The following is a 12,929-nucleotide window of genomic DNA, read 5'->3' as shown; positions in this document are numbered from 1 at the left end:
TTGCTTTAACATGTTTAACAGTGCATGAAATGTTGTCTAAAACAAAAAGAAAATGCTTTTTAGTGGCTGGATCTGGTTTTATCACATTCTGAATTCAACGTTGAAAATGAGCTTTTCAGAGCCAGCAGAGGTCAAAATAAGCAGTAATGCAAACTCAGTCATAGACATAGATTTTCACTTGCAACTTGCTTTAACATGTTTAACAGTGCATGAAATGTTATCTAAAACAAAAAGAATAATGCATTTTAGTGGCTGGATCTGGTTTTATCACATTCTGAATTGAACGTTGAAAATGAGCTTTTCAGAGCCAGCAGAGGTCAAAATAAACAGTAATGCAAACTCAGTCATAGACATAGATTTTCACTTGCAACTTGCTTTATCATGTTTAACAGTGCATGAAATGTTATCTAAAACAAAAAGAATAATGCATTTTAGTGGCTGGATCTGGTTTTATCACTTTCTGAATTCAACGTTGAAAATGAGCTTTTCAGAGCCAGCAGAGGTCAAAATAAGCAGTAATGCAAACTCAGTCATAGACATAGATTTTCACTTGCAACTTGCTTTAACATGTTTAACAGTGCATGAAATGTTGTCTAAAACAAAAAGCTAATGCTTTTTAGTGGCTGGAACTGGTTTTATCACATTCTAAATTGAACGTTGAAAATGAGCTTTTCAGAGCCAGCAGAGGTCAAAATAAGCAGTAATGCAAACTCAGTCATAGACATAGATTTTCACTTGCAACTTTCTTAAACATATTTAACAGTGCATGAAATGTTGTCTAAAACAAAAAGCTAATGCTTTTTAGTGGCTGGAACTGGTTTTATCACATTCTGAATTGAACGTTGAAAATGAGCTTTTCAGAGCCAGCAGAGGTCAAAATAAGCAGTAATGCAAACTCAGTCAGAGACATAGATTTTCACTTGCAACTTGCTTTAACATGTTTAACAGTGCATGAAATGTTGTCTAAAACAAAAACATAATGCTTTTTAGTGGCTGGAACTGGTTTTATCACATTCTGAATTGAACGTTGAAAATGAGCTTTTCAGAGCCAGCAGAGGTCAAAATAAGCAGTAATGCAAACTCAGTCATAGACATAGATTTTCACTTGCAACTTGCTTTAACATGTTTAACAGTGCATGAAATGTTGTCTAAAACAAAAAGAAAATGCTTTTTAGTGGCTGGAACTGGTTTTATCACATTCTGAATTGAACGTTGAAAATGAGCTTTTCAGAGCCAGCAGAGGTCAAAATAAGCAGTAATGCAAACTCAGTCAGAGACAAAGATTTTCACTTGCAACTTGCTTTAACATATTTAACAGTGCATGAAATGTTGTCTAAAACAAAAAGAAAATGCTTTTTAATGGCTGGAACTGGTTTTATCACATTCTGAATTGAACGTTGAAAATGAGCTTTTCAGAGCCAGCAGAGGTCAAAATAAGCAGTAATGCAAACTCAGTCATAGACATAGAGTTTCACTTGCAACTTTCTTAAACATATTTAACAGTGCATGAAATGTTGTCTAAAACAAAAAGATAATGCTTTTTAGTGGCTGGAACTGGTTTTATCACATTCTGAATTGAACGTTGAAAATGAGCTTTTCAGAGCCAGCAGAGGTCAAAATAAGCAGTAATGCAAACTCAGTCAGAGACATAGATTTTCACTTGCAACTTGCTTTAACATGTTTAACAGTGCATGAAATGTTGTCTAAAACAAAAACATAATGCTTTTTAGTGGCTGGAACTGGTTTTATCACATTCTGAATTGAACGTTGAAAATGAGCTTTTCAGAGCCAGCAGAGGTCAAAATAAAGCAGTAATGCAAACTCAGTCATAGACATAGATTTTCACTTGCAACTTGCTTTAACATGTTTAACAGTGCATGAAATGTTGTCTAAAACAAAAAGAAAATGCTTTTTAGTGGCTGGAACTGGTTTTATCACATTCTGAATTGAACGTTGAAAATGAGCTTTTCAGAGCCAGCAGAGGTCAAAATAAACAGTAATGCAAACTCAGTCATAGACATAGATTTTCACTTGCAACTTGCTTTATCATGTTTAACAGTGCATGAAATGTTATCTAAAACAAAAAGAATAATGCATTTTAGTGGCTGGATCTGGTTTTATCACTTTCTGAATTCAACGTTGAAAATGAGCTTTTCAGAGCCAGCAGAGGTCAAAATAAGCAGTAATGCAAACTCAGTCATAGACATAGATTTTCACTTGCAACTTGCTTTAACATATTTAACAGTGCATGAAATGTTGTCTAAAACAAAAAGAAAATGCTTTTTAGTGGCTGGAACTGGTTTTATCACATTCTGAATTGAACGTTGAAAATGAGCTTTTCAGAGCCAGCAGAGGTCAAAATAAGCAGTAATGCAATCTCAGTCAGAGACAAAGATTTTCACTTGCAACTTGCTTTAACATGTTTAACAGTGCATGAAATGTTGTCTAAAACAAAAAGAAAATGCTTTTTAGTGGCTGGAACTGGTTTTATCATATTCTGAATTGAACGTTGAAAATGAGCTTTTCAGAGCCAGCAGAGGTCAAAATAAGCAGTAATGCAAACTCAGTCAGAGACAAAGATTTTCACTTGCAACTTGCTTTAACATGTTTAACAGTGCATGAAATGTTGTCTAAAACAAAAAGAAAATGCTTTTTAGTGGCTGGATCTGGTTTTATCACATTCTGAATTGAACGTTGAAAATGAGCTTTTCAGAGCCAGCAGAGGTCAAAATAAGCAGTAATGCAAACACAGTCATAGACATAGATTTTCACTTGCAACTTGCTTTAACATATTTAACAGTGCATGAAATGTTATCTAAAACAAAAAGAATAATGCATTTTAGTGGCTGGATCTGGTTTTATCACTTTCTGAATTCAACGTTGAAAATGAGCTGTTCTCAGCCAGCAGAGGTCAAAATAAGCAGTAATGCAAACTCAGTCATAGACATAGATTTTCACTTGCAACTTGCTTTAACATATTTAACAGTGCATGAAATGTTGTCTAAAACAAAAAGAAAATGCTTTTTAGTGGCTGGAACTGGTTTTATCACATTCTGAATTGAACGTTGAAAATGAGCTTTTCAGAGCCAGCAGAGGTCAAAATAAGCAGTAATGCAAACTCAGTCATAGACATAGATTTTCACTTGCAACTTGCTTTAACATGTTTAACAGTGCATGAAATGTTATCTAAAACAAAAACATAATGCTTTTTAGTGGCTGGAACTGGTTTAATCATATTCTGAATTGAACGTTGAAAATGAGCTTTTCAGAGCCAGCAGAGGTCAAAATAAGCAGTAATGCAAACTCAGTCATAGACATAGATTTTCACTTGCAACTTGCTTTAACATGTTTAACAGTGCATGAAATGTTGTCTAAAACAAAAAGAAAATGCTTTTTAGTGGCTGGAACTGGTTTTATCACATTCTGAATTGAACGTTGAAAATGAGCTTTTCAGAGCCAGCAGAGGTCAAAATAAGCAGTAATGCAATCTCAGTCAGAGACAAAGATTTTCACTTGCAACTTGCTTTAACATATTTAACAGTGCATGAAATGTTGTCTAAAACAAAAAGAAAATGCTTTTTAGTGGCTGGAACTGGTTTTATCACATTCTGAATTGAACGTTGAAAATGAGCTTTTCAGAGCCAGCAGAGGTCAAAATAAGCAGTAATGCAAACTCAGTCATAGACATAGATTTTCACTTGCAACTTTCTTAAACATATTTAACAGTGCATGAAATGTTGTCTAAAACAAAAAGATAATGCTTTTTAGTGGCTGGAACTGGTTTTATCACATTCTGAATTGAACGTTGAAAATGAGCTTTTCAGAGCCAGCAGAGGTCAAAATAAGCAGTAATGCAAACTCAGTCATAGACATAGATTTTCACTTGCAACTTGCTTTAACATGTTTAACAGTGCATGAAATGTTGTCTAAAACAAAAAGAAAATGCTTTTTAGTGGCTGGAACTGGTTTTATCACATTCTGAATTGAACGTTGAAAATGAGCTTTTCAGAGCCAGCAGAGGTCAAAATAAGCAGTAATGCAAACTCAGTCAGAGACAAAGATTTTCACTTGCAACTTGCTTTAACATGTTTAACAGTGCATGAAATGTTGTCTCAAACAAAAAGAAAATGCTTTTTAGTGGCTGGATCTGGTTTTATCACATTCTGAATTCAACGTTGAAAATGAGCTTTTCAGAGCCAGCAGAGGTCAAAATAAGCAGTAATGCAAACTCAGTCATAGACATAGATTTTCACTTGCAACTTGCTTTAACATGTTTAACAGTGCATGAAATGTTATCTAAAACAAAAAGAATAATGCATTTTAGTGGCTGGATCTGGTTTTATCACATTCTGAATTGAACGTTGAAAATGAGCTTTTCAGAGCCAGCAGAGGTCAAAATAAACAGTAATGCAAACTCAGTCATAGACATAGATTTTCACTTGCAACTTGCTTTATCATGTTTAACAGTGCATGAAATGTTATCTAAAACAAAAAGGATAATGCATTTTAGTGGCTGGATCTGGTTTTATCACTTTCTGAATTCAACGTTGAAAATGAGCTTTTCAGAGCCAGCAGAGGTCAAAATAAGCAGTAATGCAAACTCAGTCATAGACATAGATTTTCACTTGCAACTTGCTTTAACATGTTTAACAGTGCATGAAATGTTGTCTAAAACAAAAAGCTAATGCTTTTTAGTGGCTGGAACTGGTTTTATCACATTCTAAATTGAACGTTGAAAATGAGCTTTTCAGAGCCAGCAGAGGTCAAAATAAGCAGTAATGCAAACTCAGTCATAGACATAGATTTTTACTTGCAACTTTCTTAAACATATTTAACAGTGCATGAAATGTTGTCTAAAACAAAAAGCTAATGCTTTTTAGTGGCTGGAACTGGTTTTATCACATTCTGAATTGAACGTTGAAAATGAGCTTTTCAGAGCCAGCAGAGGTCAAAATAAGCAGTAATGCAAACTCAGTCAGAGACATAGATTTTCACTTGCAACTTGCTTTAACATGTTTAACAGTGCATGAAATGTTGTCTAAAACAAAAACATAATGCTTTTTAGTGGCTGGAACTGGTTTTATCACATTCTGAATTGAACGTTGAAAATGAGCTTTTCAGAGCCAGCAGAGGTCAAAATAAGCAGTAATGCAAACTCAGTCATAGACATAGATTTTCACTTGCAACTTGCTTTAACATGTTTAACAGTGCATGAAATGTTGTCTAAAACAAAAAGAAAATGCTTTTTAGTGGCTGGAACTGGTTTTATCACATTCTGAATTGAACGTTGAAAATGAGCTTTTCAGAGCCAGCAGAGGTCAAAATAAGCAGTAATGCAAACTCAGTCAGAGACAAAGATTTTCACTTGCAACTTGCTTTAACATATTTAACAGTGCATGAAATGTTGTCTAAAACAAAAAGAAAATGCTTTTTAATGGCTGGAACTGGTTTTATCACATTCTGAATTGAACGTTGAAAATGAGCTTTTCAGAGCCAGCAGAGGTCAAAATAAGCAGTAATGCAAACTCAGTCATAGACATAGAGTTTCACTTGCAACTTTCTTAAACATATTTAACAGTGCATGAAATGTTGTCTAAAACAAAAAGATAATGCTTTTTAGTGGCTGGAACTGGTTTTATCACATTCTGAATTGAACGTTGAAAATGAGCTTTTCAGAGCCAGCAGAGGTCAAAATAAGCAGTAATGCAAACTCAGTCAGAGACATAGATTTTCACTTGCAACTTGCTTTAACATGTTTAACAGTGCATGAAATGTTGTCTAAAACAAAAACATAATGCTTTTTAGTGGCTGGAACTGGTTTTATCACATTCTGAATTGAACGTTGAAAATGAGCTTTTCAGAGCCAGCAGAGGTCAAAATAAAGCAGTAATGCAAACTCAGTCATAGACATAGATTTTCACTTGCAACTTGCTTTAACATGTTTAACAGTGCATGAAATGTTGTCTAAAACAAAAAGAAAATGCTTTTTAGTGGCTGGAACTGGTTTTATCACATTCTGAATTGAACGTTGAAAATGAGCTTTTCAGAGCCAGCAGAGGTCAAAATAAACAGTAATGCAAACTCAGTCATAGACATAGATTTTCACTTGCAACTTGCTTTATCATGTTTAACAGTGCATGAAATGTTATCTAAAACAAAAAGAATAATGCATTTTAGTGGCTGGATCTGGTTTTATCACTTTCTGAATTCAACGTTGAAAATGAGCTTTTCAGAGCCAGCAGAGGTCAAAATAAGCAGTAATGCAAACTCAGTCATAGACATAGATTTTCACTTGCAACTTGCTTTAACATGTTTAACAGTGCATGAAATGTTGTCTAAAACAAAAAGATAATGCTTTTTAGTGGCTGGAACTGGTTTTATCACATTCTGAATTGAACGATGAAAATGAGCTTTTCAGAGCCAGCAGAGGTCAAAATAAGCAGTAATGCAAACTCAGTCAGAGACATAGATTTTCACTTGCAACTTGCTTTAACATGTTTAACAGTGCATGAAATGTTGTCTAAAACAAAAAGAAAATGCTTTTTAGTGGCTGGATCTGGTTTTATCACATTCTGAATTGAACGTTGAAAATGAGCTTTTCAGAGCCAGCAGAGGTCAAAATAAGCAGTAATGCAAACTCAGTCATAGACATAGATTTTCACTTGCAACTTGCTTTAACATGTTTAACAGTGCATGAAATGTTATCTAAAACAAAAAGAATAATGCATTTTAGTGGCTGGATCTGGTTTTATCACTTTCTGAATTCAACGTTGAAAATGAGCTGTTCTCAGCCAGCAGAGGTCAAAATAAGCAGTAATGCAAACTCAGTCATAGACATAGATTTTCACTTGCAACTTGCTTTAACATATTTAACAGTGCATGAAATGTTGTCTAAAACAAAAAGAAAATGCTTTTTAGTGGCTGGATCTGGTTTTATCACATTCTGAATTGAACGTTGAAAATGAGCTTTTCAGAGCCAGCAGAGGTCAAAATAAGCAGTAATGCAAACTCAGTCAGAGACATAGATTTTCACTTGCAACTTGCTTTAACATGTTTAACAGTGCATGAAATGTCTAAAACAAAAAGATAATGCTTTTTAGTGGCTGGAACTGGTTTTATCACATTCTGAATTGAACGTTGAAAATGAGCTTTTCAGAGCCAGCAGAGGTCAAAATAAACAGTAATGCAAACTCAGTCATAGACATAGATTTTCACTTGCAACTTGCTTTATCATGTTTAACAGTGCATGAAATGTTATCTAAAACAAAAAGAATAATGCATTTTAGTGGCTGGATCTGGTTTTATCACTTTCTGAATTCAACGTTGAAAATGAGCTTTTCAGAGCCAGCAGAGGTCAAAATAAGCAGTAATGCAAACTCAGTCATAGACATAGATTTTCACTTGCAACTTGCTTTAACATGTTTAACAGTGCATGAAATGTTGTCTAAAACAAAAAGATAATGCTTTTTAGTGGCTGGAACTGGTTTTATCACATTCTGAATTGAACGTTGAAAATGAGCTTTTTAGAGCCAGCAGAGGTCAAAATAAGCAGTAATGCAAACTCAGTCATAGACATAGATTTTCACTTGCAACTTGCTTTAACATGTTTAACAGTGCATGAAATGTTGTCTAAAACAAAAAGAAAATGCTTTTTAGTGGCTGGAACTGGTTTTATCACATTCTGAATTGAACGTTGAAAATGAGCTTTTCAGAGCCAGCAGAGGTCAAAATAAGCAGTAATGCAAACTCAGTCAGAGACAAAGAATTTCACTTGCAACTTGCTTTAACATGTTTAACAGTGCATGAAATGTTGTCTAAAACAAAAAGAAAATGCTTTTTAGTGGCTGGATCTGGTTTTATCACATTCTGAATTGAACGTTGAAAATGAGCTTTTCAGAGCCAGCAGAGGTCAAAATAAGCAGTAATGCAAACTCAGTCATAGACATAGATTTTCACTTGCAACTTGCTTTAACATGTTTAACAGTGCATGAAATGTTATCTAAAACAAAAAGAATAATGCATTTTAGTGGCTGGATCTGGTTTTATCACTTTCTGAATTCAACGTTGAAAATGAGCTTTTCAGAGCCAGCAGAGGTCAAAATAAGCAGTAAATCAAACTCAGTCATAGACATAGATTTTCACTTGCAACTTGCTTTAACATGTTTAACAGTGCATGAAATGTTGTCTAAAACAAAAAGAAAATGCTTTTTAGTGGCTGGAACTGGTTTTATCACATTCTGAATTGAACGTTGAAAATGAGCTTTTCAGAGCCAGCAGAGGTCAAAATAAGCAGTGATGCAAACTCAGTCATAGACATAGATTTTCACTTGCAACTTGCTTTAACATATTTAACAGTGCATGAAATGTTGTCTAAAACAAAAGATAATGCTTTTTAGTGGCTGGAACTGGTTTTATCACATTCTGAATTGAACGTTGAAAATGAGCTTTTCAGAGCCAGCAGAGGTCAAAATAAGCAGTAATGCAAACTCAGTCAGAGACATAGATTTTCACTTGCAACTTGCTTTAACATGTTTAGCAGTGCATGAAATGTTGTCTAAAACAAAAACATAATGCTTTTTAGTGGCTGGAACTGGTTTTATCACATTCTGAATTGAACGTTGAAAATGAGCTTTTCAGAGCCAGCAGAAGTCAAAATAAAGCAGTAATGCAAACTCAGTCATAGACATAGATTTTCACTTGCAACTTGCTTTAACATGTTTAACAGTGCATGAAATGTTGTCTAAAACAAAAAGAAAATGCTTTTTAGTGGCTGGAACTGGTTTTATCACATTCTGAATTGAACGTTGAAAATGAGCTTTTCAGAGCCAGCAGAGGTCAAAATAAACAGTAATGCAAACTCAGTCAGAGACAAAGATTTTCACTTGCAACTTGCTTTAACATATTTAACAGTGCATGAAATGTTGTCTAAAACAAAAAGAAAATGCTTTTTAGTGGCTGGATCTGGTTTTATCACATTCTGAATTGAACGTTGAAAATGAGCTTTTCAGAGCCAGCAGAGGTCAAAATAAGCAGTAATGCAAACTCAGTCATAGACATAGATTTTCACTTGCAACTTGCTTTAACATGTTTAACAGTGCATGAAATGTTATCTAAAACAAAAAGAATAATGCATTTTAGTGGCTGGAACTGGTTTTATCACATTCTGAATTGAACGTTGAAAATGAGCTTTTCAGAGCCAGCAGAGGTCAAAATAAGCAGTAATGCAAACTCAGTCATAGACATAGATTTTCACTTGCAACTTGCTTTAACATGTTTAACAGTGCATGAAATGTTATCTTAAACAAAAAGAATAATGCATTTTAGTGGCTGGAACTGGTTTTATCACATTCTGAATTGAACGTTGAAAATGAGCTTTTCAGAGCCAGCAGAGGTCAAAATAAGCAGTAATGCAAACTCAGTCATAGACATAGATTTTCACTTGCAACTTTCTTAAACATATTTAACAGTGCATGAAATGTTGTCTAAAACAAAAAGCTAATGCTTTTTAGTGGCTGGAACTGGTTTTATCACATTCTAAATTGAACGTTGAAAATGAGCTTTTCAGAGCCAGCAGAGGTCAAAATAAGCAGTAATGCAAACTCAGTCATAGACATAGATTTTCACTTGCAACTTGCTTTAACATGTTTAACAGTGCATGAAATGTTGTCTAAAACAAAAAGAAAATGCTTTTTAGTGGCTGGAACTGGTTTTATCACATTCTGAATTGAACGATGAAAATGAGCTTTTCAGAGCCAGCAGAGGTCAAAATAAGCAGTAATGCAAACTCAGTCAGAGACATAGATTTTCACTTGCAACTTGCTTTAACATGTTTAACAGTGCATGAAATGTTGTCTAAAACAAAAAGAAAATGCTTTTTAGTGGCTGGATCTGGTTTTATCACATTCTGAATTGAACGTTGAAAATGAGCTTTTCAGAGCCAGCAGAGGTCAAAATAAGCAGTAATGCAAACTCAGTCATAGACATAGATTTTCACTTGCAACTTGCTTTAACATGTTTAACAGTGCATGAAATGTTATCTAAAACAAAAAGAATAATGCATTTTAGTGGCTGGATCTGGTTTCATCACTTTCTGAATTCAACGTTGAAAATGAGCTGTTCTCAGCCAGCAGAGGTCAAAATAAGCAGTAATGCAAACTCAGTCATAGACATAGATTTTCACTTGCAACTTGCTTTAACATATTTAACAGTGCATGAAATGTTGTCTAAAACAAAAAGAAAATGCTTTTTAGTGGCTGGATCTGGTTTTATCACATTCTGAATTGAACGTTGAAAATGAGCTTTTCAGAGCCAGCAGAGGTCAAAATAAGCAGTAATGCAAACTCAGTCAGAGACATAGATTTTCACTTGCAACTTGCTTTAACATGTTTAACAGTGCATGAAATGTCTAAAACAAAAAGATAATGCTTTTTAGTGGCTGGAACTGGTTTTATCACATTCTGAATTGAACGTTGAAAATGAGCTTTTCAGAGCCAGCAGAGGTCAAAATAAGCAGTAATGCAAACTCAGTCAGAGACATAGATTTTCACTTGCAACTTGCTTTAACATGTTTAACAGTGCATGAAATGTTGTCTAAAACAAAAAGATAATGCTTTTTAGTGGCTGGAACTGGTTTTATCACATTCTGAATTGAACGTTGAAAATGAGCTTTTTAGAGCCAGCAGAGGTCAAAATAAGCAGTAATGCAAACTCAGTCATAGACATAGATTTTCACTTGCAACTTGCTTTAACATGTTTAACAGTGCATGAAATGTTGTCTAAAACAAAAAGAAAATGCTTTTTAGTGGCTGGAACTGGTTTTATCACATTCTGAATTGAACGTTGAAAATGAGCTTTTCAGAGCCAGCAGAGGTCAAAATAAGCAGTAATGCAAACTCAGTCAGAGACAAAGAATTTCACTTGCAACTTGCTTTAACATGTTTAACAGTGCATGAAATGTTGTCTAAAACAAAAAGAAAATGCTTTTTAGTGGCTGGATCTGGTTTTATCACATTCTGAATTGAACGTTGAAAATGAGCTTTTCAGAGCCAGCAGAGGTCAAAATAAGCAGTAATGCAAACTCAGTCATAGACATAGATTTTCACTTGCAACTTGCTTTAACATGTTTAACAGTGCATGAAATGTTATCTAAAACAAAAAGAATAATGCATTTTAGTGGCTGGATCTGGTTTTATCACTTTCTGAATTCAACGTTGAAAATGAGCTTTTCAGAGCCAGCAGAGGTCAAAATAAGCAGTAAATCAAACTCAGTCATAGACATAGATTTTCACTTGCAACTTGCTTTAACATGTTTAACAGTGCATGAAATGTTGTCTAAAACAAAAAGAAAATGCTTTTTAGTGGCTGGAACTGGTTTTATCACATTCTGAATTGAACGTTGAAAATGAGCTTTTCAGAGCCAGCAGAGGTCAAAATAAGCAGTGATGCAAACTCAGTCATAGACATAGATTTTCACTTGCAACTTGCTTTAACATATTTAACAGTGCATGAAATGTTGTCTAAAACAAAAGATAATGCTTTTTAGTGGCTGGAACTGGTTTTATCACATTCTGAATTGAACGTTGAAAATGAGCTTTTCAGAGCCAGCAGAGGTCAAAATAAGCAGTAATGCAAACTCAGTCAGAGACATAGATTTTCACTTGCAACTTGCTTTAACATGTTTAGCAGTGCATGAAATGTTGTCTAAAACAAAAACATAATGCTTTTTAGTGGCTGGAACTGGTTTTATCACATTCTGAATTGAACGTTGAAAATGAGCTTTTCAGAGCCAGCAGAAGTCAAAATAAAGCAGTAATGCAAACTCAGTCATAGACATAGATTTTCACTTGCAACTTGCTTTAACATGTTTAACAGTGCATGAAATGTTGTCTAAAACAAAAAGAAAATGCTTTTTAGTGGCTGGAACTGGTTTTATCACATTCTGAATTGAACGTTGAAAATGAGCTTTTCAGAGCCAGCAGAGGTCAAAATAAACAGTAATGCAAACTCAGTCATAGACATAGATTTTCACTTGCAACTTGCTTTATCATGTTTAACAGTGCATGAAATGTTATCTAAAACAAAAAGAATAATGCATTTTAGTGGCTGGATCTGGTTTTATCACTTTCTGAATTCAACGTTGAAAATGAGCTTTTCAGAGCCAGCAGAGGTCAAAATAAGCAGTAATGCAAACTCAGTCATAGACATAGATTTTCACTTGCAACTTTCTTAAACATATTTAACAGTGCATGAAATGTTGTCTAAAACAAAAAGCTAATGCTTTTTAGTGGCTGGAACTGGTTTTATCACATTCTGAATTGAACGTTGAAAATGAGCTTTTCAGAGCCAGCAGAGGTCAAAATAAGCAGTAATGCAAACTCAGTCATAGACATAGATTTTCACTTGCAACTTGCTTTAACATGTTTAACAGTGCATGAAATGTTGTCTAAAACAAAAAGATAATGCTTTTTAGTGGCTGGAACTGGTTTTATCACATTCTGAATTGAACGTTGAAAATGAGCTTTTCAGAGCCAGCAGAGGTCAAAATAAGCAGTAATGCAAACTCAGTCATAGACATAGATTTTCACTTGCAACTTGCTTTAACATGTTTAACAGTGCATGAAATGTTATCTAAAACAAAAAGAATAATGCATTTTAGTGGCTGGATCTGGTTTTATCACTTTCTGAATTGAACGTTGAAAATGAGCTTTTCAGAGCCAGCAGAGGTCAAAATAAGCAGTAATGCAAACTCAGTCATAGACATAGATTTTCACTTGCAACTTGCTTTAACATGTTTAACAGTGCATGAAATGTTGTCTAAAACAAAAAGAAAATGCTTTTTAGTGGCTGGAACTGGTTTTATCACATTCTGAATTGAACGTTGAAAATGAGCTTTTCAGAGTCAGCAGAGGTCAAAATAAGCAGTGATGCAA

The sequence above is a fragment of the Danio rerio genome, chromosome 16, assembly GCF_052040795.2.
Source record: "Danio rerio strain M-AB ecotype USA chromosome 16, GRCz13ab, whole genome shotgun sequence".
Classification (NCBI taxonomy): Eukaryota; Metazoa; Chordata; class Actinopteri; order Cypriniformes; family Danionidae; genus Danio; species Danio rerio.
Note: the sequence above shows the minus strand (reverse complement) of the source record.